Genomic DNA, 9,063 nt, shown 5'->3' on the forward strand with positions numbered 1-9,063 from the left:
TCTCGTTTGCACGGCCTGTCTACCTTCCCTGTTAAATTTTTTTCTTGTTTTTTTTTTTTTGTTTGTTGGTTTTTTTTTTTTCCCTTGTCAGCCTACATTGTGAATGCAACTGATAGAACAAACACCAACACCTAACACTGGAAACTCTCTCCTCTGAACTCATTTGAAACACATGCTGAGGTTCTCAATCGGCAAGTTTTATAAAATGTCAGAACGTTTTATTAGAGTTGGGAGTGATTGTTGGACTCATAATAATCACACAGGGAGCTTAAGAAAATACTAATGCCTCAGCCCCACCTTCAGAAATTCTGAATTAACTTGTCTGGGGAAGACTGCAGGCCCCTATGTTTTTAAAAAGTTTTCCAAGCAATTTGAATGTCCAGCCAATTGGAGAACCACTGGGCTAGTCCCATGCGATCAGATAAAAACAGAAATTCATATAGGATTGGACATAGCAAAGGGCACAAAACTAGACATCAGAATAGCTGAGACTAAACACTGACGGCGCCGGCCCTCCCCGCCCCGCAGAGGCCCGCGCGGACTCCATCCGCCGCGGGGACCCGGGGTGGCAGCCGCCGCAACCCACGTCCTTCCCGCGCCCCGCGCCCCGCCGCCGCCGCCGCAGCCCGCACTCACCTCAGGGGCGCAAGCGGCACAGCCGACCGTCGGCCTCGTTCCCGCCGAAGCGTCTCGGTGCGGTACTCCCTGCGCGGGCGGGTTCTTCCCTGGCGGTCGCAGGGGGTTCAGGGGTGGGGGGGCGGGGAACGGCCGTCACACGAGCAACGAACCGAAGCGCCGCCTGGTGGCATTTTCCACAGGCCGGCGCCACCGCAGCCGCCTTGGGTCCGCACAGCCCCCTGCCGGCCGCAGCTCTTGCTGTCTCGCCGAGCCGACAAGCCTCCGCGGACAGGGGAGGAAGCCACGGCGCGAGTCGGAGGCCGGGCGGGGGTGTGCGCAGACTCTGTCCTCTGGGGACTGCGCGCATGCGCACCAGCGGGGCGGGACCCGCGGCCGCTGCGTGGGGGCGGGACCCGCGGCCGCTTCGTGGGGGCCGGCCCCGCCCAGGGGCACTGGTCCGGCTCAGCCAATCGCGAGCGCCGGGTACCTCTTGGCGCGGGCGATTTGAATGGTTCGCGGCCGCCTGAGGTGGCGGCAGGTGGGCACGCCGCTGCCCTTTTGGGAGCTTCTCTGAGATCGGGGGTGGGGGAACCCGCCTCTCATCCTTTCGCCGGAGCCCCACCCTCCCCAGGCCGCGGGACTGGCAAAAAAAAAAAAAACAAACCCAGCTGGGAAATTAAAACAACACTGACTTCAGGATAACGGTTACGTCTTTGGATGGAAAGAAGGGAATGGGATAAAGGAAAGGAGAAAAAGAAACTTCAAGCATTTGTATATGATTTGATTTCTTAAAAGAAAGATTTTTAAATGCTAACATTTTGCCACAATGCTTCAATGTTTTGAAGAAATAAAATGTTAATATGTAATTTTATTACATAAAAACCCAAAATTTAGTCATGCATATGCACACAGATATGCATATTTTATATGTAAACATAAAAAACATGATTCAATGAATAAAATGATAGAGATTTTCTTTATCATTGAGCTTTATTCTTTTCCTGAACGTACGGTTATTTCAGGTACTTCAGGGCTCCAGAGCTTGCCAGGAGACGCACATGTCCAAGAAGGCCAGTCCCCAGCAGGGAAGCAGGATGGAGCCCCAGGTGCAGGTAGGTCACGGCAGGATGGGGGTACTGGGGATGGTCGAAGGCAGGCAGGGAGGCTTGGGGTCAGGCAACGGGGAGGGAAGCACCGGGGTGTATGTGGGGCACAGGTAGGCCAAGGCAGGATGGAGTGAGGGGCGCTGTGTGGGACCCAAGTAGGAAGGGAGGGGAGGGGTGCTTCAGGAGCCAGGGTCGGGCTATCCCCTCCCCCCACCTCCTGCCACCTCCCAAAGCAGCAGCTGAGTCCCTCCTGAGCTCCCTGTGGGACAGGCCCAGCTTTGGCATCTGCGTCCTTGCCCCAACTTGCTACACGGCTCCCCTCATCTGGAGCCCCCGGCCCGCTTATCTTTCCCACCACAGACCGAATGCATCTTTGGACATGTGGCTGGCTCTGGGATGAAATGTTTCCAGGGCACTTCATTGGCACTCTTAACTCGTGTCATAACACACTGAATTGTTTTATAAGTACGTTAAGAAATAGCTTATTCACAAGAATATCAAACTTCCTCATTCTTGGTCAACATTGACAGATTGTCATTTATCTTAGCATGTTATACATACTCCAGTTAAGTATTTTTCCCCCTTTGTCTGTGATCGTCTACAGATAACACTGGTCTGCTATTAGCTTAGAGTCCATGTCTGCCTTTGCTCTTTCATTTTTCCTGAACTTCCCGTGTGGGATAATTTCTCATATTGCTTTCCCTGATCCTAACTTACTTATTATAATTAAGCGGGGTGTAGGAATAGGAATATAGTATAGTTATGAAGGTACAATAACATATATTCCATTATTCTAAATTGACTTAAATTAGGTTAAAAATTATACTTGAAGATAGAGTGCCTCATTTAGAAGGGAAGGGGGTCTACAGAATATTTGCTTTTATAAAGGGGGTATTGGGTCTGAAATGATAGCTATGGCCATAAGTTAGCAACGTTTGCTAGGAACTGGGTTGATGTTAACTCTGCTAGTTCTGATCCATAGATCATAATCCTTTGCAGATCTATGGTCTATTGTAGACTTTGTGTGTTAGGTGCAGCATTTATCACATTTTAGGTACCGCATTATATATATGATATTCAGTAGCTTACCCTTCTAAATGAAAAGATAAAAGGACTACAGATGAGTAGATTCTTAGTGTGTTGTTCCCCGCCCTCTCCCATTCCCACTAATTTGCTTAGAGATAGCCAATACAGACGATTTTTTAAACATGTGGATGAGGATAGAAACTCAATCCTTAACCATTACACATTTTCAGGACTGACTTTAAATTAAATTTTAGGCTATCAATAGCAATGTACCGCTATTCTCAGATTTCTTTCATAGTCTCTTGTTTTGATGACCTTTTCGTACTTCGGTCTTTGCTTAATTTCATGCAGAGGTAGAAAATATGGTAATTTTTAACAACTCCTTGGTAATTCTGCAAATACAAAGGAAGTTTTAAAAAGGCAGATTTAAAAAGAAAAGAATTGATTTGATTCCAAAGCTGGTATTAACATATTTTAATGCAGAGGAAAGATAAGGAGCAAGATGAATCTTAAGGTTATAAGAGGCCCATCAAATTGACCTACATGAGCTCACAGAAGTTACACGTTTCCTAGGGCCAAGGAAATGTTTCATGGCCTTGAAGGGTATATTAGTATTTCTACTTAAGTCATTACATTTTCAAACATTGGAACTGCTCAGATTTGGTTCACTGCACAAACCAATCACTTAGAATGTGAAAGAGCATGACTTTGGTCTCCTGGAGACAGCTCTTCTGTGACTGAGCTCTCGTTTGCACGGCCTGTCTACCTTCCCTGTGAATTTTTTTTTCTTGTTTTTTTTTTTTTGTTTGTTGGTTTTTTTTTTTTCCCTTGTCAGCCTACATTGTGAATGCAACTGATAGAACAAACACCAACACCTAACACTGGAAACTCTCTCCTCTGAACTCATTTGAAACACATGCTGAGGTTCTCAATCGGCAAGTTTTATAAAATGTCAGAACGTTTTATTAGAGTTGGGAGTGATTGTTGGACTCATAATAATCACACAGGGAGCTTAAGAAAATACTAATGCCTCAGCCCCACCTTCAGAAATTCTGAATTAACTTGTCTGGGGAAGACTGCAGGCCCCTATGTTTTTAAAAAGTTTTCCAAGCAATTTGAATGTCCAGCCAATTGGAGAACCACTGGGCTAGTCCCATGCGATCAGATAAAAACAGAAATTCATATAGGATTGGACATAGCAAAGGGCACAAAACTAGACATCAGAATAGCTGAGACTAAACACTGACGGCGCCGGCCCTCCCCGCCCCGCAGAGGCCCGCGCGGACTCCATCCGCCGCGGGGACCCGGGGTGGCAGCCGCCGCAACCCACGTCCTTCCCGCGCCCCGCGCCCCGCCGCCGCCGCCGCAGCCCGCACTCACCTCAGGGGCGCAAGCGGCACAGCCGACCGTCGGCCTCGTTCCCGCCGAAGCGTCTCGGTGCGGTACTCCCTGCGCGGGCGGGTTCTTCCCTGGCGGTCGCAGGGGGTTCAGGGGTGGGGGGGCGGGGAACGGCCGTCACACGAGCAACGAACCGAAGCGCCGCCTGGTGGCATTTTCCACAGGCCGGCGCCACCGCAGCCGCCTTGGGTCCGCACAGCCCCCTGCCGGCCGCAGCTCTTGCTGTCTCGCCGAGCCGACAAGCCTCCGCGGACAGGGGAGGAAGCCACGGCGCGAGTCGGAGGCCGGGCGGGGGTGTGCGCAGACTCTGTCCTCTGGGGACTGCGCGCATGCGCACCAGCGGGGCGGGACCCGCGGCCGCTGCGTGGGGGCGGGACCCGCGGCCGCTTCGTGGGGGCCGGCCCCGCCCAGGGGCACTGGTCCGGCTCAGCCAATCGCGAGCGCCGGGTACCTCTTGGCGCGGGCGATTTGAATGGTTCGCGGCCGCCTGAGGTGGCGGCAGGTGGGCACGCCGCTGCCCTTTTGGGAGCTTCTCTGAGATCGGGGGTGGGGGAACCCGCCTCTCATCCTTTCGCCGGAGCCCCACCCTCCCCAGGCCGCGGGACTGGCAAAAAAAAAAAAAAAACAAACCCAGCTGGGAAATTAAAACAACACTGACTTCAGGATAACGGTTACGTCTTTGGATGGAAAGAAGGGAATGGGATAAAGGAAAGGAGAAAAAGAAACTTCAAGCATTTGTATATGATTTGATTTCTTAAAAGAAAGATTTTTAAATGCTAACATTTTGCCACAATGCTTCAATGTTTTGAAGAAATAAAATGTTAATATGTAATTTTATTACATAAAAACCCAAAATTTAGTCATGCATATGCACACAGATATGCATATTTTATATGTAAACATAAAAAACATGATTTAATGAATAAAATGATAGAGATTTTCTTTATCATTGAGCTTTATTCTTTTCCTGAACGTACGGTTATTTCAGGTACTTCAGGGCTCCAGAGCTTGCCAGGAGACGCACATGTCCAAGAAGGCCAGTCCCCAGCAGGGAAGCAGGATGGAGCCCCAGGTGCAGGTAGGTCACGGCAGGATGGGGGTACTGGGGATGGTCGAAGGCAGGCAGGGAGGCTCGGGGTCAGGCAACGGGGAGGGAAGCACCGGGGTGTATGTGGGGCACAGGTAGGCCAAGGCAGGATGGAGTGAGGGGCGCTGTGTGGGACCCAAGTAGGAAGGGAGGGGAGGGGTGCTTCAGGAGCCAGGGTCGGGCTATCCCCTCCCCCCACCTCCTGCCACCTCCCAAAGCAGCAGCTGAGTCCCTCCTGAGCTCCCTGTGGGACAGGCCCAGCTTTGGCATCTGCGTCCTTGCCCCAACTTGCTACACGGCTCCCCTCATCTGGAGCCCCCGGCCCGCTTATCTTTCCCACCACAGACCGAATGCATCTTTGGACATGTGGCTGGCTCTGGGATGAAATGTTTCCAGGGCACTTCATTGGCACTCTTAACTCGTGTCATAACACACTGAATTGTTTTATAAGTACGTTTAGAAATAGCTTATTCACAAGAATATCAAACTTCCTCATTCTTGGTCAACATTGACAGATTGTCATTTATCTTAGCATGTTATACATACTCCAGTTAAGTATTTTTCCCCCTTTGTCTGTGATCGTCTACAGATAACACTGGTCTGCTATTAGCTTAGAGTCCATCTCTGCCTTTGCTCTTTCATTTTTCCTGAACTTCCCGTGTGGGATAATTTCTCATATTGCTTTCCCTGATCCTAACTTACTTATTATAATTAAGCGGGGTGTAGGAATAGGAATATAGTATAGTTATGAAGGTACAATAACATATATTCCATTATTCTAAATTGACTTAAATTAGGTTAAAAATTATACTTGAAGATAGAGTGCCTCATTTAGAAGGGAAGGGGGTCTACAGAATATTTGCTTTTATAAAGGGGGTATTGGGTCTGAAATGATAGCTATGGCCATAAGTTAGCAACGTTTGCTAGGAACTGGGTTGATGTTAACTCTGCTAGTTCTGATCCATAGATCATAATCCTTTGCAGATCTATGGTCTATTGTAGACTTTGTGTGTTAGGTGCAGCATTTATCACATTTTAGGTACCGCATTATATATATGATATTCAGTAGCTTACCCTTCTAAATGAAAAGATAAAAGGACTACAGATGAGTAGATTCTTAGTGTGTTGTTCCCCGCCCTCTCCCATTCCCACTAATTTGCTTAGAGATAGCCAATACAGACGATTTTTTAAACATGTGGATGAGGATAGAAACTCAATCCTTAACCATTACACATTTTCAGGACTGACTTTAAATTAAATTTTAGGCTATCAATAGCAATGTACCGCTATTCTCAGATTTCTTTCATAGTCTCTTGTTTTGATGACCATTTCGTACTTCGGTCTTTGCTTAATTTCATGCAGAGGTAGAAAATATGGTAATTTTTAACAACTCCTTGGTAATTCTGCAAATACAAAGGAAGTTTTAAAAAGGCAGATTTAAAAAGAAAAGAATTGATTTGATTCCAAAGCTGGTATTAACATATTTTAATGCAGAGGAAAGATAAGGAGCAAGATGAATCTTAAGGTTATAAGAGGCCCATCAAATTGACCTACATGAGCTCACAGAAGTTACACGTTTCCTAGGGCCAAGGAAATGTTTCATGGCCTTGAAGGGTATATTAGTATTTCTACTTAAGTCATTACATTTTCAAACATTGGAACTGCTCAGATTTGGTTCACTGCACAAACCAATCACTTAGAATGTGAAAGAGCATGACTTTGGTCTCCTGGAGACAGCTCTTCTGTGACTGAGCTCTCGTTTGCACGGCCTGTCTACCTTCCCTGTGAATTTTTTTTTCTTGTTTTTTTTTGTTTGTTTGTTGGTTTTTTTTTTCCCTTGTCAGCCTACATTGTGAATGCAACTGATAGAACAAACACCAACACCTAACACTGGAAACTCTCTCCTCTGAACTCATTTGAAACACATGCTGAGGTTCTCAATCGGCAAGTTTTATAAAATGTCAGAACGTTTTATTAGAGTTGGGAGTGATTGTTGGACTCATAATAATCACACAGGGAGCTTAAGAAAATACTAATGCCTCAGCCCCACCTTCAGAAATTCTGAATTAACTTGTCTGGGGAAGACTGCAGGCCCCTATGTTTTTAAAAAGTTTTCCAAGCAATTTGAATGTCCAGCCAATTGGAGAACCACTGGGCTAGTCCCATGCGATCAGATAAAAACAGAAATTCATATAGGATTGGACATAGCAAAGGGCACAAAACTAGACATCAGAATAGCTGAGACTAAACACTGACGGCGCCGGCCCTCCCCGCCCCGCAGAGGCCCGCGCGGACTCCATCCGCCGCGGGGACCCGGGGTGGCAGCCGCCGCAACCCACGTCCTTCCCGCGCCCCGCGCCCCGCCGCCGCCGCCGCAGCCCGCACTCACCTCAGGGGCGCAAGCGGCACAGCCGACCGTCGGCCTCGTTCCCGCCGAAGCGTCTCGGTGCGGTACTCCCTGCGCGGGCGGGTTCTTCCCTGGCGGTCGCAGGGGGTTCAGGGGTGGGGGGGCGGGGAACGGCCGTCACACGAGCAACGAACCGAAGCGCCGCCTGGTGGCATTTTCCACAGGCCGGCGCCACCGCAGCCGCCTTGGGTCCGCACAGCCCCCTGCCGGCCGCAGCTCTTGCTGTCTCGCCGAGCCGACAAGCCTCCGCGGACAGGGGAGGAAGCCACGGCGCGAGTCGGAGGCCGGGCGGGGGTGTGCGCAGACTCTGTCCTCTGGGGACTGCGCGCATGCGCACCAGCGGGGCGGGACCCGCGGCCGCTGCGTGGGGGCGGGACCCGCGGCCGCTTCGTGGGGGCCGGCCCCGCCCAGGGGCACTGGTCCGGCTCAGCCAATCGCGAGCGCCGGGTACCTCTTGGCGCGGGCGATTTGAATGGTTCGCGGCCGCCTGAGGTGGCGGCAGGTGGGCACGCCGCTGCCCTTTTGGGAGCTTCTCTGAGATCGGGGGTGGGGGAACCCGCCTCTCATCCTTTCGCCGGAGCCCCACCCTCCCCAGGCCGCGGGACTGGCAAAAAAAAAAAAAACAAACCCAGCTGGGAAATTAAAACAACACTGACTTCAGGATAACGGTTACGTCTTTGGATGGAAAGAAGGGAATGGGATAAAGGAAAGGAGAAAAAGAAACTTCAAGCATTTGTATATGATTTGATTTCTTAAAAGAAAGATTTTTAAATGCTAACATTTTGCCACAATGCTTCAATGTTTTGAAGAAATAAAATGTTAATATGTAATTTTATTACATAAAAACCCAAAATTTAGTCATGCATATGCACACAGATATGCATATTTTATATGTAAACATAAAAAACATGATTCAATGAATAAAATGATAGAGATTTTCTTTATCATTGAGCTTTATTCTTTTCCTGAACGTACGGTTATTTCAGGTACTTCAGGGCTCCAGAGCTTGCCAGGAGACGCACATGTCCAAGAAGGCCAGTCCCCAGCAGGGAAGCAGGATGGAGCCCCAGGTGCAGGTAGGTCACGGCAGGATGGGGGTACTGGGGATGGTCGAAGGCAGGCAGGGAGGCTCGGGGTCAGGCAACGGGGAGGGAAGCACCGGGGTGTATGTGGGGCACAGGTAGGCCAAGGCAGGATGGAGTGAGGGGCGCTGTGTGGGACCCAAGTAGGAAGGGAGGGGAGGGGTGCTTCAGGAGCCAGGGTCGGGCTATCCCCTCCCCCCACCTCCTGCCACCTCCCAAAGCAGCAGCTGAGTCCCTCCTGAGCTCCCTGTGGGACAGGCCCAGCTTTGGCATCTGCGTCCTTGCCCCAACTTGCTACACGGCTCCCCTCATCTGGAGCCCCCGGCCCGCTTATCTTTC

The sequence above is a fragment of the Camelus bactrianus genome, unplaced genomic scaffold (assembly GCF_048773025.1).
Source record: "Camelus bactrianus isolate YW-2024 breed Bactrian camel unplaced genomic scaffold, ASM4877302v1 HiC_scaffold_21, whole genome shotgun sequence".
In the NCBI taxonomy this organism is placed as follows: domain Eukaryota; kingdom Metazoa; phylum Chordata; class Mammalia; order Artiodactyla; family Camelidae; genus Camelus; species Camelus bactrianus.